The sequence below is a fragment of the Phyllostomus hastatus genome, unplaced genomic scaffold (assembly GCF_019186645.2).
Source record: "Phyllostomus hastatus isolate PE091 unplaced genomic scaffold, TTU_PhHast_1.1 phas_contig_150, whole genome shotgun sequence".
In the NCBI taxonomy this organism is placed as follows: Eukaryota; Metazoa; Chordata; class Mammalia; order Chiroptera; family Phyllostomidae; genus Phyllostomus; species Phyllostomus hastatus.
In genome coordinates this window covers 26,166,430-26,193,279 of record NW_025333611.1, presented here as the reverse complement: position 1 = coordinate 26,193,279, position 26,850 = coordinate 26,166,430, and the positions used below count along the sequence as shown (strand labels likewise).

Genomic DNA, 26,850 nt, shown 5'->3' with positions numbered 1-26,850 from the left:
CGCTGCGCTTTTTTTTTTTTTATGAATGGGGGGCCGGAAAAGAACTTAACCCGTGATTGCTGGGGCTGACTCTCGCTCCTCCAGGGGCCGTCGCTTTTTACAGAGGGGTGGAGGTTGTTGCCTTTTTTTTTTTTTTTTTTAATTAAATGAATGGAGGGCGGCGGCAACTGCCGCAGCTGGCTCAGCTGCGCGAACTGTGCCCCCTCCCAGCCTGCGAGAGGAGGTAAAGGCCACCTTCACGCCACTGCGGGCCAGGGCCAGAACCGTCAGTGTCGGGGGGGGGGGGGGGTGCGCTGCGGCCTCTGGGTCTTAGGCCGAGAGTTGGGCGGGTGAGGACACACCTAAATTTAGAGATCTCTACCCGCCGCAGGCAGTCGTGGGGGCAGGGAACGGGAAGGCCCCTGGTGGGGGCCTTCTCTTTCTCTAGACTAGCGGCGTCGGGGGAGGGGTCTTGAAGCGCGTTTACTCGAAATTAAGAAAACGTCAAACGCTCATATCAAAGAGGGGCGGAGTGGGGGTTACAGAGTGAATCTAGTTCCTTTCCCGAGGCTGAGTCTCCCTGGAGTGCAGACCACCCCTCCCCCCTTTTCTTGGGTGTGGACAGTGACAGGGCCGAGGCCTCTTCCGGCCCCAATACCCCCCAAGGGCCATGGTGGCTACTCCGCGGAGGAGACCTGGCTCCCTTCTCGCAGCAACATTTTCGCTTCGCCCCAATGTAAGGACCGCAGTGCCCCGGCGGCCGTCCGACCTTTGCTGCACTGACTAGCTGCCCCCCTGTGCATCCCCGTACGTTTCCCAGCCCTCAGGATGCGGGGCTGAGAGCCTCTGTCTACCCACGGCCACTGCCCTCCGCTGCAGTAGTCGCCTTTCCCTAACCACCCCCACCAACTCCCCTCCGGAGAAACGGGAGCGGCGGCGAATTGGCCAGGTGGATGGGTGGGGCCGGCCGCGCAGAGGATGCTGCCGGCGTGGCCGCGAGATTAAATAACAGGGCTCTTGAGCCGCAGAGGAAATGGAAATGGCCAGGAATCTTTTCTTTGCAGTTAATGTAGGGGGCCGGGGCGGGGGGCGGGGAGGGTGGGGAACGTATCAGCAGAAGAGCGTTTCAGTGAAAAGAAAAGGTCCCGCCATTAGGCCTAACCCAAGCAAGGTGGGGAGCCCTCGCAGCAGGCCCAGCTCCGCCCAGGAACCGAGGAGGCTGTAGCCTCAGGGGAGTTAGGGGTAGGGGGTCGCTTTGATGCGGGGATAAGAGCTGGGCCGAGGCCTGAATCCCCAGTGCGATTTGTCTTGCTGGTATTCTGGCTTCACCGGAAGGTTGTGAGGCTGTCTTTTTCTAACTACGCCACCATAGGACTGTGCTTGGCTCTTGTCAGAGGAGCCGATGACAGGCCTTGGGCTGGGGCTCTGGAGACAGGCAACGGAGGAACATTTTGCAAACCCAGAACAGAACCCAAGGTCACCGAGCCCCGGTCTAAAATGCTTTTTCCCTACTCAGATGCAGCTTTACAGTGCGATTGACTCACTCATCTACTGGGAGACCAGGCCCTCCCTAGGGGAACCTCAGTCATCCTTCAGGGCCAAGACCTTCCTTAAAGCCAAGAAGAAAAACTCTATACGAGGACAATAGAGTATTTTATAGTTGTTCAGGTCTTCCCTTTAAAGGTTTTAATTAAAGTTCAGTATCATTATTCCCGTTCATCAGATACAGAAATTGAGGCCAAGGTATCTGCACCTCCTAAATGGAAGATCTAGTAAATTCTAGTGCTGATTTTCCAGACCTCTGCAATTTTGTTCTTTCTACTTTGCTACTACCCCTCTCAGCATCACAAACCTAAAAACCTGTTTCTTGCAAGTCATTCAAGCATGTTAAGAAAGGAAGGTTGGAGCAGTAATTTTCCATCCAGTGTTCACACGTGGGCCTTGCTCAAACAATCAAAAAAGATGGGAATAAATAAATCCTTTCTAAACTGTGGAGGAAAGTCGGGGTACTGGGGGATTCACTGTTCTATGTCTTTTATTAGAGAAATTATCCAAGAGGTAGTGTTCCTTCCATTTCTGGTCTTTCTCAGCTTTCCTGAAGGAGAAGGTAAGGAGACCTTAGGCCTGGTAGGATGGTGAGAAGATGAATGAGCCCCCAGTTTTGAGCTGGGAGGAGCCTGTGATGCCTGAGCCCAGTGTGATTCAGTGTCTAGGACGGTACTGGGGACCATATTCGGCTCTTACTTGGGAGCTAAAGGGAGGAGAGATCTGGGGCAATTGTTATGAAAAAAAATTCATTCATTCATTCATTCATTCATTGATATATTCTGTGCTAGCACCTGCCCTGATTCTGGGGACTCACTGGTGAGAGACAGACAGCCCTCCCTGCCCTTGAGGAGCTCATAGTCTTTTAGAGGGACAGACAGAGATCTGAGGCCAGACAAGTGCTAGGAGGGAAAAGTAAATGGGGTCCTGGGCTGTGGGTGAATGGGCAGAAGGACCTGATTTTAATTTGGGCACCAAAGAGTATCTTTCCAAGAGAGAGCTTGGGGTTATGACTTGAGTCCAGAAAACAAAAGCGTGAACCTGAGGGTGGTTGAGGAGACGTGTCAGTCAGAGGGAGCCTGAGTGGAGTGCCTGTGTGGGGACAAGCATGGTCTGGAGGTGCTGATCAGAGGCCTCTGTGGCCACGCCTGATAAGCAAGGTTGAAGTTGGCCCAGTGAGGAGTTCAGATATGATCATCTTAATGGGTTTTGAGAAGGGTTGTGACACAGTCTGATTTGTGTTTTAAGCTCCTCTAACAGTCCAAACCCTAGTGGGTGAGGGGACAGAACAGCAAATGGTGGGGGAATGCAAAACATTTTTTCCTTAACAGGTTTAAGGTACCACATTCATTCTTTTGGATTGGGCAGCCAGTAGGCCTGTGCTGGAATTTTTTTTTTTTTTTTTTTTTTTTTTGCTACTTCATCTGACTTTGTTCATTCCAAACCTGCTCAGTCTCTTCCCCAGTATAACTTTTCTGCTGCAGGCAAATCCAAGACAACCTTGCATTCCTGCCCCTGCTAATTACAGTTTTTCACCCCAACTTCAGTGTAGATGTCTTCACCCCCACCAGACTGAGGCAAGGAAAATAGAGTGGGTTTAGTTCCGGGCTTTGCCCTCTTATTAAGCTCCTGGCCTGGTCAGGACCTGGGAGCTGAGTTAGTGCGAGTGAGGAGAGGCAGGAATTCCAATTCAATGACAGACACTTATGGAGTACTTACTGTGCGCCAGACCTGTGCCCCAGACCTGTGCCCCGCATGTTTTCCTACGTACTGCTGCTTTAAAAAGCTGTGTTCTGGGTCTTATCATTGCTCTTTTTCAGATAAGAAGTCAGAGGCTCTGTTTTAATATTTATTAATGTCACAAAAAAGTTATTGCTCACTTCCTGTGTGTCACACACAGTGCCAAGGTGTTGGGGTTACAGTGATAAAAGAGATGAACACTATTGTTGCCCTCATCGAACTCACAATTAGTAATGACACCGTGGTGGCAGCAGGGGTGGGGTGCAGCACCTTCGTTCATTTCTATAGTCAATTGACATTTCTCAGCCTTCTGTCAAGTATGAAACACTGAAAGCCAAGTCCCCCAACCCAGATTACTTACCCCCCACCTACATGGAAATTCTGGGACCACCTCTGTTTATAGTGAAGTAGAGGAAATAGGCATTAAAGAAAAGTTGATCAAAGAATGATTCGATCACAGTTAACAGCAATGGCGCATTAGAGAGTACAGAGAGAAAAAGGAGGGGGCACAGCCTGGGGGTCCTGGCCGTTTCTCTGTAGCTCAGGTCTGCAGAACACAGACTCAGCCAGGCTGGGCTCGGTGGTAGAAGGCCCAGAAGCTGGGAGGAGCTGTGAAGAAAGCCAGAGCAGCTGAAGATAGCCAGGGGGACCCTGGTCCTGTGAGGAAGTGAGGGTGCATCAGACCCCAGTTTAGAACTCTGTTGTGGCAGTAGCCCCTAGGCTGTCTGGACCGGTGTGTTCAGCTGTTTCAGTGTTGGAGGCCGGAGAGCCTGAAAGACACATGGGCATGTACTGACTACAGACTGCTGGGCTTCAGCACTACCCTTTCAAGCTCTGTAGCTATGGACAAGTTACTCAAATCTTGCATGCCTCAGTTTCCTCCTTTGTAATATGATAACTGATAGTATACTTACCACCAAGAGTTGAGTAGAACTTGAATGGAATAATGCACATAAAGCCCTTAGAACAGCTTCTGGCACACTGTAAATGCCGAACACACATTTAGATGATTATTTGATATAGCCAGCCATTTTGATGCAAGGAATAAGTTAGAATTCTAAGAGGAACCCGTTTATCTGGGTGCATCAAAACCACAGAAAGATGCCTTGGCTGGTGTGGCTCATTGGATTCAGCTCTGGCCTGCAAACCAAAAGGCTGCTGGTTTGATTCCCAGTCAGGGCACATGCCTGGGTTGCAGGCCAGGTCCCTAGCAGGGGGCATGCGAGAGGCAACCACACATTGATGTTTCTCTTCCTCTCTCCCCTTCCCCTCTCTAAAAATAAATAAATAAAATATATATATTTTAAAAATCCTCAGAAAGAAAAAAACAATCTAAAGTGCCAAGTTTTCTTTATTAAGGAATAGGTAAAATGATAGTAGTATGACCATCATTGCTGCTTTAACTAGTACAACATTTGCGGGGCGAAAGCTGTGGTATTTTCAGCTGTGTGGCTAGGTATATTTGGTTCACCAAAGAGTTGAGTTTAACCATGGCCAACATAGATGCTTGAATATCTATGGTAGCAGAGAATATAACATAATGCTGACTATATGCTGAATGATGGTGTTTCGGTATCAGGGAAGAGGATATTACACACTTGGTGAGTTTGCATAATTCTTCATGTCTTCAAGGTTCTGCTGTAAAAAGGATAGTCATAGTATCTGCTTCTAAGTGTTGTTGTGAGCACTAAACACATGACGTTTTTCAAGTGCCTTAGCTCAGAGCCAGGTGCATAGCTATTTTTGTGGTCCTCTCATTGTTCTGTGTAAAAGGGAAATTGTAAAGATTTTAACTTGGTTATGATAGTACAGATCACTAGCTTCCTCTTCTCCATCCTTCCTCCAAGACACTTGTTTTCATTCTGCTGAACAGGGCAATGGAATATATTACAAAAGAAGCATTCCTGACCTTACGTAATTCAAGAGTGATTTCTTCATCAGCGTGAATGTAAAATCAGATTTGCATAGTATCAGCTTTGGCAACAGAATCAAGATTTTTATGAATGTATTTATATGGCCCAGTTCAAATGCACATAAAATGCAAGTACTCTGTCCATTTCAGATGTGGAAGCTCAATCCAGGACAACCAGTGTGAGCATAGAACAGGAGAGAAGAAAAAAACAGCCAAGAGTAAGTAGCCCCTTTGGTCCTTGCTTGCAAATCATAGCAATTTCCTGGTAACCAGGATGGGGACCCTGGGAGAAGCACCAGGGGATAAGGAGTAGATGTGTGGACTCTGGAGAGTCAGTGACTTTCTGGAGCCCAGTCTTGGCTTTCATACTGCATGAGACAGATGGGGTCTGTTCCCTTCTTCCTGACTTAACAGGTATGCTTGGGCCACCTTTCTCCCCTGGGCTTCATTGATACTATCTCATTTAGTCATTCATTCATTCATTCATTCAACCAATAGTTAAGCACCTTCTAGATGCCAGGGACCATGCCAGGCCCTGAGGATAAAACAGCAGATAAGTGCCCTGGCCGGGTAGCTCAGTTAGTTAAAGCATCATCCAATACACCAAGGCTGTGGGTTCGACCCCTGTTCAGGGCACTTACATACAAGAAGCAACTAGTAAATGCATAGGTGGGTGGAATAACAAATCAGGGTTTCTCTCTCTCTCTCAAATCAATTAAAAAAATACAACAAAAAACAGCAAATAAGTTATAGAAATCCCTAATTAGTTTAATGAAGGGAGCAGATAATTAAAAGCAAACACTCAAGTAATAATGTAATTTCAGACATTGGTCAAATCCACCAGAGGATTGTGACATAAAGGGATGTGACAGCGATTGTGGGAAGGAGCTGGTCTCCTTAGGGAAGTCGAGGAAAGCCTCTCTGGGCAATCTAAAGGCTGAAGAATGAGAGCCAGGCCAATGCCCAGGAAGGAGGGCATGGTGAGGCGCAAAGACCAGGGCAGGCACTGACTGGTGTGTTCCAGGAACCCTGACTCCTCGGGTCTGAGAATGCATTTGCTCGTCTCTGCTTGAAGACATGCCGGCCTCTTCCAACCGACTTGCACCACACTGGGGCTGGCCCAGGCTCTGGACTCTGGAGCACACAGCCAAGTGCACCAGCCTCAGGCACTGGGGAGGAATTTACAACCATGCTGAGCCTGTTTACCACCTGCCAGGGAGCTCTCAGAAGGCACAGGCTCTTTCTCAAAACCAGTTTTTACGGAGCCATGTGCAAAGCAATTCAACTGAGCGGGATTTTTTTCTTAATTAATCTTTTTATTGAAGTATAACAATAGTTGAACAATATGAAACTGCTGATATTCAACCACTTTTCATGGTTGTACGAAGATGACAATTTCATGTGATTCAACATAAATACATTCAGAAAAGTGTGTAAGTGAGAAGTGTACAACTCAATGAATTTTCACAAAGTGAACACAACTGTGGAAAGAGCCTCTGGGCCAAGAAGAAACATTACCAGCATTTTGTAGGCCTCACTCATGCTACTGTGGCTGCCAACTACTGCATACCCTGCCTCTACACATAAAGATAATCACTATCTTGATGTTTAGCACTAAATTTAGCCCACTTTTTTTGTCTTTCTATAAATGGTATTATACAGTAGACACTTTTTTTGGTGAAATTTATTCACAGTGTTACATATAGTTGAACTTTCTTTTTCATCGCTGTATAATATTCCATTATAATGGCTATGCTACTGTATACTTATTCATTTTAGTACTTATGGGCATTTAGATTGTCTCCTGTGTTTGTTTGTTTGTTTGTTTTCTTTTTTATCCTCACCCGAGGACATTTTTACATTGCTTTTAGAGAGAGAGGGAGGGGGGTGAGGGAGAATGACAGAAATATTGATGTGAAAGAGAAACATCGATTGGTTGCCTGTCACATGAGCCCCAAACAGGAGCCAAACCCACAACCTTAGCATGTACCCTGGCCAGGAATCAAACCCACAACCTTTAGGTTTATGGGACAACACTCTAACCACTAAGCCACCTCGACCAGGGCTCCAGTGTTTGCTTTTAATAATACTGCTTCTGTGAACATTCTTTTACCTGGCTTTTGTTGAATACATGTTTGTACATCTGTGGATATATACTGAGGCCTGATTCAGCTTTAGTAGGTATTTCTAAACAGTTATCCAGAATGGTTGCAGTAATTCACACTCTGCACTGCCTTAATCAATGCCTCCTTGCTGCCTAGCTCTTGGACCAGTTCTGTGCAAAGGATAGATATGGGGTGGGGTGCATGACATGATTCATGGGATGAATCTCAAGTCTGTGCAGCAATTGAGAGGATAAGTCTTTATAGCCAGCTAGGCCTGGATTTGGTCCTCTGTTTACCTGTCACCTCCATGACCTTGGCCAAGTCACCCGCACTGTCACTGAGCCTCAGGTCCTTCATCTATAAAGTAAGTGTAAGTAGAGTAGCTCTTACCTCACAGGGTCTTTCACCTGTTCCTTTATGTTGTTTGTAGAATGCCTAGTGCATGTTAGACACTGTTCTGGGTACTGACAATTCAGGCATGAACAGGACAGAAGAGGCTTTGCCCACATGGAATGTATGTTCTAGTTAGGGGAGACAGGTAATAACAGAGCAAACAAGTCATGAAGGTAATTTCAGATACGTGCTGTGGAGGCGATACAACAGGGTGCTGTGGTGAGGCCATGGCTTTAGGGGTGGTAGGGGAAGCAGGGAGGCAGTAACGGAGCTGTGGCCCAGATGACCAGAAGGAGGCAGCCATGGATGGATCTGAGGGAAGAGCACTCCATGCAGAAGGGCTGGCTGGTGCAGTGGCCGCCAGGCAGGAGCAAGCTTGGTATATGTGAGCCACAGAAAGAAATTTGATGCTGCAGGAACTGTCTGAGCAGAAGGCCTATTTGAGAAAAGGCGGCAGAAATAGGCCCAGGCCAGGTCCTGTAGGGCCTTGAAGGCCGTGGTAAAGGGTTTCCATTTTATTTTAGCATCAGTGGAAGTCATTGGAGAATTGTAAGCAATGGGAACTAATTTACATGAAGATTAAAATAATATATATGCACACTCTGCTGTGGCTCAGTCGGTTCAGAATTATGTCACAAAGCAAAAGGTCGCCAGTTTGATCCCTGGTCAGGACACATGCTTGGGTTGGGGGTTCAGTCCCTGGTTGGGGTACGTATGAGAGGCAACCAGTTGATGTTTCTTTCTCGCGTGGATGTTTCTCTTCCTCCATTTCTCCCCCTCTTTACCCTCTTTCCAAAAATAAATAAATAAAATCTTTAAAACATACATACATATATAAAACTTAGCAGAGAGTCTGGCATAGAGTGATGTTTAATAAATGTTAGTTGCCGCTACTGCTATTATTGTTATTATTGATGCTCTTAAAGAATCTAAAAATGTTCCTCCTCAATGAGGACGAGAAAGCTAAAGCGCAGAGCCATTACCATCCACGTGTAAAGTCAGTCACATCAGAGAACAGGATGTAGATTTTATTAATCAAAGGAAATGCTTTTGGTTCCTTTCCCAAATGGGACCTTCAAGACAGAGGATTTTCTCTGTGTTAGCAATTGTCTAGAGCCAACCAAACTCAGCTCTTTCAGCCCCACTTTACCAAAATGCCCACAGTTCAGTCATTTGGATGCCACTGGTTATGGTCCTGCTGCCATTTGGGGCCCTTGGAAAGACTCATCTGCTTCCTCTCTGCATCTGGTGGGCCAGGAATGGGGCGGCGCTGCCTGTCCTCCCCCTTGAGTGCCCGCCAGATTCACTGAGATGCCATCCACTATCCTGGCTTGGAGGCTCTCCCACCACATTCTCTCCATGCAGGCAGCCCAGGGAGTGTTTTTCCATTCAGGAAGGGCCTTTGAAGGAGCTGCCTTTAATTCTGTCTGATAACAGAGTAATGTCATGTTAATGATCTGTGAGTGAATGAATGCAAATTGAGTAATGAAACTGGGCAAAGCTTCTTAGGGTATATAACACTTGTTTCTGGGCCAGGTGCCCTTCTCTTAGTAAGGATGTTTTCATTCCTTCTTTATTGAAATTTATTAAACTTCTGTTAGGTGCCAGGCACTATACAGCAGTGAACAAAAAAGACACCATTTTTGCCCTCATGGTGCTTCCAGTTTAGTGGGACATACATCAATCAAACAATTGCACAAATATAAATAGAAAATGACAACAATGGGCCCTGGCTGGTGTGGCTCTGTGGATTGAGCGCTGGCCTGGGAACCAAAGGGTCGCCAGTTCAATTCTCAGTTTAGGGCACGTGCCTGGGTTGTGGGTGGGTCCCCAGTGGGGGGCATGCAGGAGGCAACCACACATTGATGTGTTTCTCTCTCTCTCTCTCTCTCCCTCCCTTCCCCTCTTTCTAAAAATAAAAAAATCTTCTTAAAAATTACAATGGGAATTGAATCAAGTGTATTTCCTTTGATTAATAAAATCTACATCCTGTTCTCTGATTTGATTGACTTTACATCTGTGGATGGTACTAGGTCTGCAGGAGATATATTGACACCCTGAAGGCATGTAATAAAGGCTGTGACTCTGGGAAAATTCCTCTAGTACATGACACTTGAGCTCAGCCTAAGAGGATGAGTGGTGACAAAATGGGTTTAGAGAGTGGGATGAAAAGTATTCCAGGCAGTAAACAGCATATGCAAAGGTCCTGAGGTGGGAGGGAGTATGCATGGTAATCCAGGGATGTCAGAGAAAGCCGCTGTGACTGCAGGGCTGAAAATGAGGTGGACTCTGGTCTGAGAGAAAGCCAGAGATATGGCAGAGGGGACAGATCACTAAAAGTTTTGAAGGCTATGGTAGGATATATAATTTAATCCTTCTTGAGGACTACGGGTTGCCACTAAAAGGCTTGAAGCTGTAGATGAGTGTATTCAAGGGAGTGTGTTATTCTGGCTGCAATGCGGAAAGTAGATCGGAAGGAGCCAGAATAGGTTCTGATAACTTCCCAGCCTTCTTTGGCTCTTCAGCCCCAGAGGTGACAATGGAGTGCTGGTTTTCCCGGTTTTAAGGTGTTGCATGCTCTCTCTGGTTTCTATGCACTCTCCCCACATTTGCAAACCATTCCTTTATCAGAGTCTCCTCAAATGATTGAATTTGTTCTATTTGACTTGATGGAGAAATCACATTGGCTGGATAAAGCAGAAGCAGACTTTAGCAGCTACTTAACCTAACTCATTTGTTTTACTCACAACAAGCACATTTTTAACTGGATTTAGTTTTCTAGCCAGTCTGACAAGCTTTGTATTTTTTTTTTCCAGTGCAGAGCAGCATATTTCAGTTTGCATGCATTTATATAAGAATGGACAGCTCCTGAAATAGTTAGGTTTTTTTTTGTATTTCATTTTGTGCTGTTTGTCCTGTGTGTGTGTGTGTAAGACTGGTTTGTTTGTTTGTTTGTTTCCAAGAAGTTTTAGATTATATTGTAATAAAGCTGAGAGGAAGGTGAAAAGGTGCAGAGATTTCATGTACCCCTCCCCTTGCACATGTATACCTACCTCTCCTGTGCTCTGGGAATTTTTTTGTTTGCCCTTCTACTTTTTTGTCTTATGGATCAAAGTTTTTGTTTTGTTTTGTTTTGTTTTTAAATGCATCTCATTTTTTCCCCATCGATTGCCTTGAAAGTTACTGTCTTTCTGTCTATTCTTTTAATGGATCCCCTAGATCCAGAAAAAGTCTAGCCATTGTTAATATAATGAGAATGGTTTGTGTGATATCACTGTAACCTGGCAGCCAAGGAGGGTGGACTGGAATGCACAAGCGTGAACAATGACAACTCACTGTAGTAGTAAGTGGGGGCAGTCGACACTGTTGAGTGAGCATGTGTACGGTGTGGCCATTACATTCAAAATGACTGAGTAGAGCAACAAATGTACATCAGATTTTGCATTAAGCTTGAACATGCCTCTGTGGATACTGTTCAAATGATTCAGAAGGCCACAGCTATGGGCAACTGGTGACTGGCAGCTTCATCACAACAATGGGCCCACTCATACATCACGTCTCGTGCAGTGTTTTTTGGTGAAACATCAAATCACCCAGGTGACGCAGTCCCCCTGCAGCCCAGATTTGGCACCCTGCAACTACTGGCTTTTCCCAAAATGAAAATCACTTTTGGAAGGGAAGAGATTTTAGACCATCACTGAGATTCAAGAAAGTCCCACAGAGAAGCTGATGGTGATTAGGAGAAATATGTCAGGTCCCAAGGTGCTTACTTTGAAGGGGACTGAGGTGTCATTGTCCTGTGTACAATATTTCTTGTATCTTGTATCTTCTTCAATAAATGTATCTATTTTTCATAGTACATGGCTGAATACTTTCTGGACACACCTCATATTTAAAAATTAATTACAATTTTTACCCTCTTAATGCAGTACAAGGACTTTAAACTACTTTAACTTTAACCCTTAAGTCTATGCCTCCCACTTGCTCCCCCATTTATATTCTGTTGTAGTTCATGTTTTCATTCTCTCTTTTTGTTTTCTCAGGACAGGTGAGATTATTATTGTTTCTTTATATAGTCAATTGCCATCCTCCTGCCTGAAATTAATCCTTTAGAATTTCCTGCAGTAAGGTTCTGTTGGAACTAAATTCTCTTCATTTTTTTTTGGTTTGAAAATGACTTTCTTTCACCCTCATATTTAAAATTCTTGGATAAAATTCTGATTGCTACTTATTTTGTCAGCACATTAAAGAGACCCTTCTGGCTTCCATTGTGGCTGCTGAAAGACCACCTCATTGTACCCTCCAGTGTCATGTACACAATTCTTTATATGAAGAATTGTTCATATATATAGTTCATTATCTCTTTGTATCTCTGGATCACCTTCTGGATTTCTTCCTATCTGTCTTCCAATAAACAAATTCTGCCTTTAACAATATCTAGTCTGCTATTTAATCCAATCTAGTTTTTATTTTATTTTATTTTATTTTATTTTATTTTTCAAATTGGCTTGATTGCCTTTTATAGTCTTTAGCTCCTGGCTAATATATTTAAAGCTCACATTTATTTCCTAAAATATATTAAATATGCCTATTCATATTCTATACTTGATAATTCTACATCTCATATTTTTGTGGGTCTGATTATGGTCTCTGTTGTTTCTGCTAGTTCTCACCTATGGCGCCTTGTTTCTTGGTGTGTTTTGTGATTTTTAACTTAAGGTTCGATTTCTTGGAATTTAGTGGGCATTTCTTGAGACATAGGTTGAAATTGCAGTCCCTTAAGAGAGGATTTTTGTTTGCTTTTACCCGTTACTAGGGTTTATTCCTACCTTGAGCTCCTTAAATTGAATTTTCTGCTTCAGGTTTTTCAGATTGCATAGGGTACAGGTAGAATGAATTCAGTCTAAAAACTCGTGGACAGCATGAAGGCAGGCTCAGTTATGTGAACTTTCAGGGGAGATTTTTTTATTCCCTCATCAGGTATCAAAGTTGGTCAAACAGGTTTCCTTGATGCCCCTTCTGTACCATGAATTTCCCTTTCGTTCCCCGCACACAGAGGTTGTAACTCTTTGTAGACCCTTTGGAGGGGCTTCTCTTAGACTTTTGACTGTTTGCGAGTTCCAGCTTTACCTCCTGTCCCCCTCATTCTTTGTAGTCATCGAAATGGAAGCTTCAGATCACTAAGTTTTGGCAGATATCCTGGGTCTAAGCTGTCTTGGGCACTCACTTATGTTCCAGAGTTCCCTTTTCATTTCTTTTTTTGGCCTCTGTATACTCCTTACTGTTTTGCCTATTCAGCAGGCATTTTTGAAAAAAATTAAACATTATGTAAATGTTATTCAACGTTTGGAACTGTTTTTATTGGGAAGGTCATCCAGGGTGTTTTGGCCGCCATACTGTCAGAAAACTGTCAGAAAACTGTCAGAAAGTGAACCGATTCTTTTACATTCCCAGAGGAAGAGGTAGCATGATGGAATACAAAGAGTTGTGAGGCCAGACCGCACTGGATTCAGATCCATGTTGAATTTTTGCAAAAACCCTGGGATATAGTTACAATTTTTGTCTTCTTTTTGGAGCTCAGGAAACTTGCCTAAGTCCACAGGATGAAACCAAGATCTGAACCCACGCAAGTGTCTAGCACTTACGCTCTTACGCTCAATGCTATTCCACCTTCTTAACAGCGCAGACAACCGAGGCCTAAGATCTCGTACTTCCTTAAATGAGCCTGTGCTGCAACAGTCCATCTGGGGCGAGGTAAAACCAGAACGATGGACAACGGACAGTGGCTTTAGAATTCAGTGGAAGTTCCTCAGTTGGCTATGAGGGGTGAAAGAGAGGGCGGAATAAAAGGTGACTCTACATTTTTAAAAACTGAACTCGTTGGAGTGACATTGGTTAATGAAATAATCACATGCAAGGTTTCAGGGGCACCATTCCGTAATACATCATCTGTATATTGTGTCGTGGGTTCACCACCCATGCCTCCACATTTCTGAGTGCGGACCAGATGGAGGGTGTTCTTAGGAATAGGGAAGTCAGAGAGACAGAGCAATTTGTTTTCTGTTTGTTTTGTTTAGTGCCCCAGTTTCCTAATCTGTAACACAAGGTAGTCGGACTGACCGCCTTCAGACATTCTGTGGTTCTAGAACTCTGGAGGTTTGAGAATTGGCCAAACTATTCAGGAGGACTTGTCTGGTGAGCAGCTGGAACTCAGAGCTGGACTCTGGATGTGTCCAGGTCCCGGTGTGGGCGTGTTGACTTGAATGGGAGACTGGGGAGGGCAGGCATGATAGTTTGAGCCGTGGAGATGGGTTTATGGAGGAGAATGGCCTGTGTGTGGGGAATGACTGTGTCCCACAATACAGGGGATGTGTTAGTTTGCCAGGTTTACCGTAACAAAGTTCCTCAGACTGGGCGGCTTAAGCAAGAAAAATTTATTTTTCTCACCATTCTGGAGTCTAGAAGTCAGAGATCAAAATGCTGACAGGGTTGGCTTCTTCCGAGGTCTCTCTCCTTGGCTTGTGGACGGCTCCCCTCTGTCTCCCCAGGACCCGCCTTCTGCCAATGTCCTCATCTCCTCCTATGAGGACAGCAGTCACAGTGGGTTGGGGCCACCCTGAGCACCTCATTGATTACTTTTTAAAGACCCTATCACCCAGTACAGTTACATTCTGAGGTGCAAGGGATTAGGGCTTCAACACATGGATTTTGGTGGGGGACACGATTCATCCCATAATAGAAGGTAAGAATTAGGGACTGAGAAAGGAGGCAGGAAGACAACAGAAGAATAGTTTCACCCAGGGAAACCAAAGGAGGAGAAAGGTGCAGCGAGAGCTAGTGAGGAACAAAAATGGTGGGAGGAGCACCTGGATTAGCAGTGGGAACTCCTGGGGATCACCTACACAGAAGCCCCTTCAGGGGAGGTGGAGGCTGGGTGTTCGGGGTTGAGGTGTATGCAGCATGGTGAGAGAGTGGAGGCCAGGGCCAGGCAGCAGGGTTTCGGTTTCCCTTCCAGACAGAGCAGGCACTCCAGGTACATATTTATTGAATGCGTACATGAATCTCCTTTCCTCCTTCTTCTGATATTCCATGGTCCCAGGGCTCAGTTTCTCTTTAAAACTCTAAGGTGAGCCTGCATTCCAGGACCATGGCCCTGAGCTTCTTTGTCTTATGTAGCTGGCCCTTCAGGACAAGCCAGGAAGAATAGAACATCTTTTCTCCTAGGAAGCCAGAAAGAGAAAGAGAGAGAGAGAGAGAGAGAGAGGAAAATCAAGTGAAAAACCAGACCACATTATCACTGAGCTACCACAGTTTTAAAGAACAGAATGGGGTGATGTGAGGTTGGAGAGACCTTGGGGGTCATTTTGCGATTTTCCTGTCTGCTCCAGAAATGAAGACGTTCATTCATTCATTGAAAAAAAAAAGTCTTAATTAAGCACCTACTCTGAATTGGGCACTACTATACTAGGCAAAACGGAGATACCAGTGAAGCAAATATCAAAGATTTATTGACTGCTTTTGTAACACCATGTCCTGTGTTAAGTACTTGGGGTACCTCCTGCTCTCAAGGACAGAAGAAGACAGAGACTCCTGGTGTTGCTTTTGCTTTTTTACAGGTAGGAGCATGGGCTAACTGAGGCTTAGGAGGGTTTGATAACTCACTGTGGGCCCCAGAGCTATAAGTAAGCAACTTGAACACAGCCCAGTGGCACCTTTTTCCAGCCCTAGTTCCCTCAGGCCCCTGAGGCTTCTCCCAGAGTACAGTAAGTGTCTGGCTTGGGGTCCTCCATGAGTCATGCTGAGTGATAGATAAGAAGTCCCAGTTCCTGCCATTCCATCCTGTCCTTGGCCTGAGAAAGGACACGGAGTGAAGGGACGGATGTGGGTTGGGATAATAATGTCGAGTCACTGCTGATGAAAGCCCTGTGTGTTCACCTCCTCCCAGCCACCACCTGAAGCCTGTCTCAGCTACTGTCCTTGTTGTCACATCAACATCCCTCCCAGCCCCACTGAGAAAAACAGCTGGGGTTATGTCTCATGAACCAAAGACGTGTTTCCTTCCTTCGAGGTGGTGCAGGGTGGGGGGTGGGGGTGGGGCCCTCCTCAGGGCTACCTGAGAACACAGCTGGGTTCTACAGTCCTGTTCCCCGAAGATCGGGGTTTCCTCTTTGCTCCCAGAGAAAGGGAGAAACATGGATTCTGTGAACTCCTATAATGCAGGCTCAAGAAGAAACAGTCCAGTGACCTCTTTCTTCTATTTTGAGGTCAGGAGGAAGGTGCTCATGCTGCTGACCAGTGAGTCAGTGGATCTCAGAACTGAATGTTGTGTGTGTGGATGGAGAACTCAGGAGTTAGAGCCAAACTTGAAGACTCACCCCCAGCCTGGTTCTGATCTGGCCATCAGAAGCCTTAGAGACTGAAGTGGTCCACAGAGATATCTATGCAAGGGTGTTCATCCAGGTATCTTAGCAGTAGCAGCCTACATACCCACGTGGGGGGAGGAGCACTGATGAAATCAATGATAGCTGCTTTCTACAAAAGAAATCTAAGTTGCCATTGCACAGTGTGTGGTGGATCTATCAGGTGTGGATACAGCAAGGTGTTCAAGACTGGCTGTTCAGTGGAGAAAGCAAGCCACAGACCAGTGTCTGTGTCTGCCTATGTTTGTTTGTATGGCCATGGACGCTGTCTGCAAATACACGGGAGAAACTGCTAACTGGTTACTTCCGGAGAATAGGAATGGAGGTGTGGGTGGGGAGTGAGACTTTGGTTCTTCACACTCTTCTGTACTTTCTTTTTAAAATGATGAGCATGTGTTGCTTTTATAATACAATGACAATAATAAAGACAAAGTGGAAGAAAGAACAGCTTCAGAAGGTTCACAAATCACAGGCTCCCACCCAAAGAATTCCGCACTGAATCCAAGAGTGCTGAGGGCAGGAGGGATGAAGAAGTGGGGCCGGAGATGCCCTGGAATGGTGGGACTTGCCCCCAGCCACTGCTTGCAGAGATGTGCTTTCATCAGAAAAGGGCAGACACAGAGGTAGGGAGTGGAAGGAAATCACTGTGTGCAAGGCTGACTCGGTGACAGAAAGTCTTAAGCAAACTCAAGGCCAAAATTCAACTCCAAGAGCAGGGATTCGAGTCTTTTATAACAATAGCTAGCATATTGAGTACATGTATCAAAGCAAAGTGCAAATTTCTTTACTTAGCATTATCTCATTTAATCTTCACAGCAACCCTATGAGGTAGCACTATTATCATTCCATTTTTACAGATGAAGATACAGAGGCCAGAGGGTCTAATTACTTAGCCAGTACTAAGTAACACAAATATTTGCCCAAATATACACAGTAATTGCTAGGACTGGGATTAACCCAGGTCTGTCTGTTTCTGGAGGCAGCCCTCTTATTACCTCCTGAATACTATTACATGTTGACCTTTAAGCGGCCCTTAGGTGCAGGAACAGGGCATCCTTATATCTTTGCCATCTGTGAGCTGCCAGGTGGTTGGGGAAAACCACACTAACCAACGTAGACTGTATAGTCTTATATAAGGTATGTATCTGGGTTTAATTGGGCTGCAAAGATGATTAAATACTATTTGGATTTTAAAGTTGGGGGCATCAGCAAGGCTTGAAGTTGTCAGTGAAGGCATGTTGGAGGAGGAAAGATTTAAACCAGGTCTGGAAGGATGGATTGAATTAAGAGAAGGGTGAGGAGAATATTCCAGAGAAGAGAAGGCACAAACTGCGTCAAGTCTGCTCTGAGACAGTGAAACATCTCTCTGATCCGAGTGAGTTGTATATGTGTGAGAAGTGAGCTGGTGTGCGTCGGGAGGGAAAAACAAAGCATTAGGAGTAATTCTGAAGGTTAAAAACTGGCAGAGAAGTTGTGACTTAATGTGGAAGGAAATGAAGAGCCTCTGAAGGTGTTTTGGGCAGTAAAGAGACACGGAAAAGTGATGCTTCCGAGACATTAATCTCACAGAGGAGTCAAAGCGACTCGGAGCGAAGGAGGGAGCCATGTGAAAACTTAGGTGTGGGTGTTGGGGGCCTCAATGGGGATAGTAGCAAGGGGAATGAAAAAGGAGACTCAGTGTGAAAATTGCTGTAAAGAGGGAGGAAGCATGGGACTTGATGATTGAAAAGAAACAGACTACGGAGAAGAGGGTCCAAGCCAAATAATTCTGGGGCTTCAAATCCAGGTGGTTAAGAAGGGAATGCCTGTATCTGGAACAGGGAACTGGGAGAAGGTTCTGGTTTTCTTTTGAGGTGAGGTGGGAAGAGATGATGAATTGAGTTTTTATCCCAAACTACACATTTCCCAAGACTGTAAGGCAGCATAGGGACTTTTTCTCTCTTAGTTTTCTCGGCGGTACAATGTGTAGGACTCCCTTTGGACAAGTTCATTCATTCAACAGCTCTTTATTAAACTGTCATTATGGTCTAGTTGTTGGGAACACAGAAGTGAGTAGGGCAGACGGGGTCCCTGTCCTCATGGAAAGCAAATATTGAACAAGAAATTATAAGGGTCCTTTCTATGCTCCTAGTACCAAGGAGGCATTTCTTCCCCCAGACTAATCCTGTTCTTTACCCCACAAATCCAGAGCATGCACCAACTGGGAAGGGCATTTGTCAAATATTTTATTAGCAATTGTATCTTGTAATAAAAATTACCACTACAACCATTGATTTATTCCTTTGTTCTACAAATATTCGCCGAATGTCACTGTGGCTCTATATTTTTAGCCTCCATGTGCACAACCTAGTAAAGGACACAGACAAATAAACAGGTGAGGTTAAGAGGGCGTGATAAGTGTATCGAGGGGGAATACCCAGGTGTTGTGGGAGGGATTAGGAGGGATATCTGCCCAACTAGGAAGGGCAGGTGGCTGGGCAGGGAAGTTTCCTTGACAAGAATAAGGAGGTGTTAAGCTACATAAGGGCAGGGGGTGGGGCGGGGCTATGTCTTCCATGCAAAAGAATATTTCTCGTTCAAAGACCTGGACACTAGAGAGGCCTAGACTTGTTGGGGAATGATTTACAACCTAGAATTTTATACCTAGTGAAACTACCAATCAAAATGTGAAAAAAGAATAAAGGAAAGACATGTTCAGATATGCAAGGTCTCAAAAAATGTGCTTCCCATGTATCTCTTCCCAGGAAGCCAGTAGAGGACCTGCCCCAACAAAACGGAGGAGCAAATCCAGCGAGGAGACACCATGGGAGTAACCGAATGGCGTTCAGGTAGGGGGGGCTTGGATCAAAAAGCCTTCTACATGCACAGCGAGGAGTTGGACATCATTATACCGCCAAAGTTACTTAGATGAATAATAGGATGATATTCTACAATAGTAATTTTTTCAAACATTGAATCTTAGGGACCCTTTTGAGCAACATTTTGAGTAGCTTCAATAAGAAACAACAGTTTTGCTCTCTTTTTCATATTTTGCGTTCCTTTGAAAAGAATTTTGCGGAGTTCTAAAGAGTTTGAGAAAGTCTAGAAATGTGTATAACTACTACTTAAGCAGCCTTGTGCAATTTGGTGGGGCCCCCAGGGTCAAGAATTTGTAGGAACTTAAGGCCTATGGCAATGAACGGTTCTGGGGCTGCGTGCTGTGGGGGAGGGGAGAGTCGTGTAGGGAGGGGATGCGTGGCCCAGCTGTGAAGTTTCATCATGACTCTGCAGGCCATTCTTCCTTCAGCAGCAAAGGTGATCCCTGGAAGAATATTCTAGTAGAACAGATCTGCTTTCCAATTAAGTGCTGAAACTGCCTTCACCAATGACTTCCAGACTATAAAGAAATAAATTTTAAAAATGCAGGCATGGAATGGGGGAAGCACAGCATGAGTGTGGCTCCTCTCCTGCTGAACTTGCCACAGCTGGAATAAGGCCGGCCATGGGTGTGTGAGTGTGCATGGGAGAGAGAGCGATGGAGAGGGAGAGGGGTTGTTCAGAGAGCTCAGAAGAAATTTATGGGTATGTTATAATATTTTAGCAAATCATGGTCGAAGCCAGAGCAGGGATCCAGGTGTTCCCTAAATGTGAAGCCAAGCAGAACCTTTTATTTATGAATTCAGCAGACAGATGGTTGTTTTCTTTTTCATACCTGCGTTCCAACTACAATGATAACAGAAGCCAAGCAGCGAGTTGTAGTGTTCACTGGTTTTGCTGGCCATCAGAAAGGGTGTTGCTCAGTTCATCAGCTGGGAGAAACCCTTCCCCGCCCGCTCCTGATCAACCTCTTTGTCTCCCACTAAGTGAGTGAATTTTAAATACTTATCTAAAGTTGTTGGCTGGTGACCTGGAAAATTCCTTTTGCTTTGTTATGCTGCTAATGGCCCATCAGTTAGTTTAAGCCTCCTACTCTAGAAACTTTCTTTCTCCTAAGTAGACGGAGGAAGGCAGGAGGAGAAATTAAAAAATGAAAGGATTCCTAATTCTAAGGGATTTGGGAAGACTGGAAGATCATCAGGCCTAGGTGAAGGGAAGGAAGGAATATAATTTCTGTTTATCTGTACGTATCTGGCATGAGGGCCTATGTACACAGGGCCTTACTGAATGACTGCAGCTGAAGGTGATAATTTTTTTAAAGATTGTATTTATTTATTTTTAGACAGAGGAGGGAGAAGAGAGAGAGGGAAACATCAATGTGTGGTTGCCTCTCATGCTCTCCCCACCAAAGACCTGCCTGCAACCCAGGCATGTGCCCTAGACTGGGAATCAAACTGGTGAACCTTTGGTTCACAGGCCAGCACTCAATTCACTGAGCCATGCCAGCCAGGGCTGAAGATGATAATTTTTTAATGCAGTAATAGCTCAACCATGCAAGATACAGGTCTTCTGAAACACCTTTAATTCTAGAGGCCAACACTCAGACTTATGTCTGAGATGTTTTAAGCTAGTAAGTGTGTGAATGCTGATAAGCCACAATGCTCAGGTACCCACCTTATTCTCACTTGAAAGGTACAGTTAATAACTGCCTTGAATCTCATTATTGTTAGTTATAAAGCCAAGGATTACCATAACTATGTGTGCCAGGCGCAGAGTTCGAGACTTTTCCTGTATTATCTGTTAATTTTTACTAAAAAACTCTTTGAGGTAAATAGTATTATTATTCCCATTTTAGAGCAAAGGAAACTGAGGCTTAGTGAGGGTGCTAGTGCTGAGAATCCACTGGGTTCTCTGTCCTTTTAGCTCATGCTCTTCACCAGGACATTACGCTATTTATAAACGGTGAAGATCTAAGAAAACATGAATAAAAGGAAGTATAGAACAGCCCAACAATTCCTCCTTAGAGGATGACCTTGTGCTGGTCACACCAGCCACGAATTTGCTGAGTTACCAAGCCCTCACTAGCAGAGACAGTTCTGGGTTACAAGTGGACCGCTCCCCCAACTTTGGGGATTTTTGGAGTAAGGTTCTAACTGCAAAGCACTGTTGTTTCTCATCAGGTCTTGGTCTGTCAGGTCCATTTCTCAGCTTCCAGAACAACAGGTAGACACACAGAGAAGCCAGAGCCCTGGAATACCAATGCCGCTTCCTGTACCCCCCTCTACTGCCAAGTAGCACCTCTGGCAGTTTTTCCCTCTCAGATGAGCTTTGTCATTCCTTACATCAGTTGGGGCTGGCAGCTCTCAAATCCACCTCCTGTGGGGCACTCACTGATGAGAGGAGAGGCAGCTGACCAGGTAAGAGACTGCCACAAGAGTGCCACACTGAGGAGAAGACAACTGTGGAGGAGCAGTGGGACCACTCACCCCCACTGGGAAAATCTGCAAAGATGGCATTGCCAGGAGTCAACCCTGGAGACTGTTCCCAGGGTGGGTTTTTATACTTTCCCTTTTAATATTTATTGTTGTTATTTATATAGAAGTACCTTTATCTTAAAAAATAATACATGGTTGTTATAATTAATATAGAGAAATGAGAGCACACCATTAATGTAACACACTCCATCACAGTGCCCCCTCCCCTGCCACCCCCAGGTGTCAGCCCAGGTATCATCAGCAACAGTATGGAGTCTGTCCTTCCCGACGGTTCTGCTCGTTTCTCCTCTTTCTCCCTGTGCCCATGTTTGTGGTGCTCAGATAAATATCAGTAAGGAGATCCTGTTGTGTACCTTGTACACCACAGGCATCTCTCTAGTTTGTCTGTGCAGCTCTCTTCTCTTTTTTAACAGCAGCATAATGTTCCACTGTAAAACTAGACCCTCTTTTCTTTTACCATCTGTTTTAACAGGGCTTTTACTTCCCTGGGGAACTGGTTTCAGCTCCCACTTACCATGCCTCCTCTGGGTCCTGCCTCAGGACCTGCTTCAATGTGAAGACGGCCAAGGTGAATAGGGCAGTGGCGGGTCCCATACATGAGAATGTGGGCATGGGTGATTGTAGGCTACCCTGGCCATGCTGGGGTGCAGTTCTCTCCTCCTCACCCAGCCAAATCGTTCTTCCATTTGGTTAAAGCAAAACTGCGCATTTTGGGGGAATCATTTTTGAAAATGACCAAGAGGATCAATGCAGAGAAATTTAGAAGTCTGTCCTCTTAGAGTTACAGCCTCTCACACGGGACCTGCACTCTGGCCAGGCATACTTTGGGGCTGTCAGAATGCCAAGAGGTCATCCAGGCCAGCTGCCTGCCTTCATCCAAGATGTATGAGTGGTCCTAAAGCACCCCATTATTTTCTCTTGGAAGCTACTGGTGTGATATACAAGTCTGTTAGGTAGAAGTTTGCTCCTTGTCCCTGGAGAGGCACAGCAGCTTAGAGGATTCAGGCAAGACCACTTGTTAGCTAGCTGCATGCCCTTGACCAAATTTTGTATCTTCTTTGTACCTCAGTTTTCTCATCCATAAAAAGGAATAGTAGTACCCATATAATTTGGTAGGGGTTTTCTTTGTGACTTAAATGTTGTAAAATAAAATATAAGCATAGCATATTTGTTCTATGATACAGTTAGTGGATGCTAAGCACAAAATTATGTGCTGATTATACCCTGAACCCAAGTAGCTCTCATGGTGCTTTAAACTCACACTTTACAGGTCACTTAGGTCACTGGCTTTTAACCCTGACTGTACACTAAACTCACCCAGAGATCCTTTAAAAAAATGCCAATGCTAGCCCTGGCTAGTGTGGCTCAGTGGACTGAGCTCTGGCCTGCAAACCAAAGGGTCGCCAGGTCGATTCCCAGTCAGGGCACATACCTGGGTTATGGGCCAGGTCTGCAGTGGGGGACTCATGAGAGGCAATCACACATTGATGTTTCTCTTCATCTCTTTCTCTCTCCCTCCCACTCTGTCTGAAAATAAGTAAATAAAATCTTTAAAAAATGCCAATGCTCAAGCCCTGGGCAGGTAGATCAGTTGGTTGGAGTGTTATCCCATTATGCCAAAACTGTGGGTTCAGTCTCTGATCAGAGAACATACAAGAATCAACCAATGGGTGCATAAATAAATGGAACAACAAATCAATGCTTCTCTCTCTCTCTCTCGTTTTCTTCCTTTCTCTCTAAGAATCAATAAAAGTTAAAAAAAAAAAGTTTAAAAAAATACCAGTGCCCAGACTCCATGACCAGAGTTGGATACTCTTAGTCTGAGGTGGGATTGGGGAGGAGTATTTTTGAAAGCCTCCCTGGGTAATCCTAGTATAGCCCAGGGTGCAAACTAATGAATTTCTTTCAATGTTCTCGTTTTCCAAATGAGGAAACTGAGGTGTGGGGCAGGGAAGGAGCTTGCCCTGGTTATTACAGCAGAAGGAGCCAGGTCTCTCTTATCTTGGATGTCACTGTGGCTCTGTATTTTCAGCCTCCCTGCTCACCGACCAGTAAAGGACACAGGCAAATAAACAGGGAATGATAATAGCGGTAATAAGTGTATCCAAGAGGTAAGCCCCTGGGTGTTCTTCAGGTGGTCCCAGGGACTCCTCAACCAATTCTTTGCAGGGTTGGGGCTGCCTCTTCACCCTTCAGTTCCCAAGTCAGCTGGTCACCTGCCCTGAGAGTCCTCCCCATAGAAAGCCCTTTCTAGAATATGACCCTTTTATCAAAGCGCTACAGCATGTGAACTGATCCAGATCGTTCGTTCATGCATTCATTCATTCATTCATTCATTCAGAATCTAAGCCCCCTGGGAATAGGGACGGCGTCTGGTATGTTCCTGCTGTACCAGGGCCTAGAATGGTGACCAGCGCTTAGTAAAACATGCTCATTAAATGACTGAATGGCCGAAATCCCAGGAGGGCAGTTCAGTGTTTTTTATTTTTCTGGTCCTAGCCATCTGATTCTCATTACTGGGGAAGCCTCCTTCTTCTTTGGCGTTTTATAAACCTCGTGTGCGTACGTCGACATTTTAACCATAAATCCGGCATTTTGGGGCTGGAAAATTCGAGGCGAGGGGATTCGGGAAGGGATAAAGCAAGCCGGAGGTCTGAAGCCGGGGCGGCGCTGCCCTAGCTGGGGGTTGGGAGGGGAAGCATTGGGCGGGCGCCCCTCCAGCCCTTGCTGGCCCCCTCGGCGGGAGATGGCCCTGGGCTGCGACACCCATCAGAGGGGAGCGCCGCCGTCTCCTCCTTCTGTCTCCGGTGGGGGGGACGCCGCGGGGGTGGGGACGCGAAGCGATCCAGGTCGCGGCCCGCGGGCGGTTCGGACAGCCGCCTCCGCATTCCGGTCGCGCGCACCCCCGGAGGTGGCGCCTAGGGGAGGCAGTGCCTTTTTTAGTTTTTATTTTGGAGCCGCAGGGGAGTGGTGGAGGCGAAGGGGGCCGGTGTGTGTCTCTTTAAGAGCCGGAGCGCTGCCCCCGCCTCGCAGGCGCCCGGAGCCTCACAAAAGAACAGGATGTTGTTGATTTGTCACCAAACCACAGAGAGGAAATGATTGTAAATTTCCTTTAAACATCCCCACCGCGCTCCGGCCGCCCCGGCTTCCGCCTCCGCCGCCCCCGCCCGGCCCCGCACAGCGGGGCCTCTGCGCTCCCGCGGGGCGCCCGCTCCTGGCCTCCGGCCTCCCCGGCCAGGCCACAGGCCCGGGGCGGCTCCGGGGCCCCTGCGGGGGGGGGTCCCCTGCCCCCGCCGCGCCCCGGATCGCGTTCCAGTTGCTTTCTTCTGATTATTTTTTCAACAGCTGCGGCGGAGAAAGGACCTCAGCTTGTGTGGACCTGTGTACTCTCGTCCGTACTCGGCCTTTTCCTTCTAGAACAGCTGGGACCCGCGCACCGCCCTTCGGCTGTACCCAGGAAGCGCCTGAGTGCGCACCCTTGAGCCTTGTAACCTCCCTGCAGAGGCTGTAATCATCAGCTCCAGTGAAGGTGGGGAAACTGAGGCCCAGGGAGGTTACACAAGTAGCCAAAAGTCACCACCTCCTGGACCCCCTGGAGGCTTTTGGAACACCTTAGTTAGATTTGGTTCACCCTAGAAGTTAATGTTGGTAACCATGGAGCCATACTGCCTGGGAAACCTACTCAGAGTCCCCAGTCATCAAAAGTGGCAGTTTGCATTGGGAAGACCAAAGCCACAATTATTTAATGAGGAGCGTTCCCTATCATTTCCAGCCAGCCACCGTCTTTCAGAAGTTGCTTGGATCTGTTTCACCTGTGTCTTTCTGCATCCTTACTTCTCCCCCCACCCCCCACTTTGTAAGATTTCTGGAAGCCTCTCGTGCAGTTAATGTTCTTTATTAGAAGGAATCTGCAGTCCATGGCAGAGTGGTCCACTCTAATCTGTGGTCTAGGGGAGGGCTATCTTTTGGAGTACAGGGTGTTGTGGTCTAGGGGAGGGCTATCTTTTGGAGTTCAGGGTGTTGTTTTGGAGCAATTAATGCTGGTAATTCCCAGCGGCTGCCCTGGGCTTCTAGGTTTGAATATTCAAAGCAGCTAATATGCCAGACACTGTGTGTAGCTACCTTCTTTCATTTAATCCTTACGATAGTCTCACACATGATAGGCATTGCTATCCCTATGTGCAGATGGGCAAACAGGTTGGGGAGCTGATCAGCTCACACACTGCAGTGGAAGAATAGGCGTCACTGAGTCACCACGTTCTGATTACTGGTCGTGTCCCTCTTTCTTACTTTAAACCAGACTAGTAGGTAGTGAAGGAAGGGTAGGATATTGGGGGTGGAGGGTGTTGGTCACCTCTGCCTTTAGGGAGCTCTGGGCCAGATCCCACTTTCTGGGTGAAAAGAACCTGGCTGGCTGACACTTGTGGGCTGGAATCTTCTCTTTTGGAGCCTTTTAAGGTCCTAGTGGCTTGAAGAAAGAGGGGGACCTGATGTGAAGTCCGAGTTCTTTCCACTCTGCTTGAATGGGGAAATGGGATTCTTTAAAAAAATTATCTGGTGCTGGATTCCTAAGGGTGAATAGCTCCTTTCTTTTGCAAGAACTTAATTCTAAGCTGGTGACATGGATGGGGGTGGGGTTGGGAGGGATGTGTTTGCTTCTGAACCTCATCAGTGTCATATAAAGCAGTTAATGTCATCGCATGCCTGCTGTGTGCCATGCACTGTGCCAGGTGCTGTACATGTGCTTTCTCATTTGACTTAGAGGAAGGAGCCTGAGATGAAAAGTTGGTTCTCAGAGAGGCTGTCCACCTACCAGTGGTGGAACTGGGCTTTGCATCCCTCCTCCTAGCATCCCCTATGTCTGTGTAAGAAGAAGTCATCCAGAAGCCCCAGAAGCTGCAGTGCTTGCCTTCAGCCAGTGCAGAAGGCCACGAGGGTCCTCAGTGCTGGTGGATCTTGGCTCCTCTGTGCTGCAGCTGTCTGCATTTCCTCATCTGTGAGCACATTTGTTGATGGATTTCCAGAGCGGCTGCGGTATCTCCACCTGTCCTTTTCGCTTTTATAGATTGTCAGTCACTGGGGCATCCAGGTCCCAAACATTTGGGAGGGAAAGCCATCTGCTTGATTGTTTCCATTCCCCAGATGAGGAGCATAGGGGACTAACATGCTGAGCTGTTGGTCTGGCCTGGCTGAGCTGGATAGCAGGAGTCAGGGCCTCCAGCCTCCACCGCCACACAGTTCCGGGGAAGCAGGGACCAGAGGGCGTGTCTTCTGATGTCTCTCTGCCTCAGTTTCCTAGCCTATGAAGAACTTTGGCCTGTGTGGTATCAAATGGGCCTTTCAGTCATCTTTAGAATGGCTTCTGTGCCTTGGCTGGTGTGGCTCAGTGGGTTGAATTTGGGCTG

General features: G+C 46.3%; 1 long non-coding RNA gene across 2 annotated transcripts; it reads left to right on the top strand.

Moving 5' to 3' along the window:
* Positions 1-122: 122 nt before the first annotated feature.
* LOC123810494 lies at positions 123-26,850 on the top strand. 2 transcript variants are annotated; one of them, XR_006784250.1, is made up of 5 exons: positions 123-223; positions 5,327-5,394; positions 18,839-18,922; positions 24,791-24,974; positions 26,295-26,850. It is a non-coding gene; the product is annotated as an uncharacterized LOC123810494 (long non-coding RNA). The 2 variants fall into 2 exon arrangements; XR_006784249.1 differs by lacking the exon at positions 26,295-26,850 and having other exon boundaries at positions 24,791-26,024.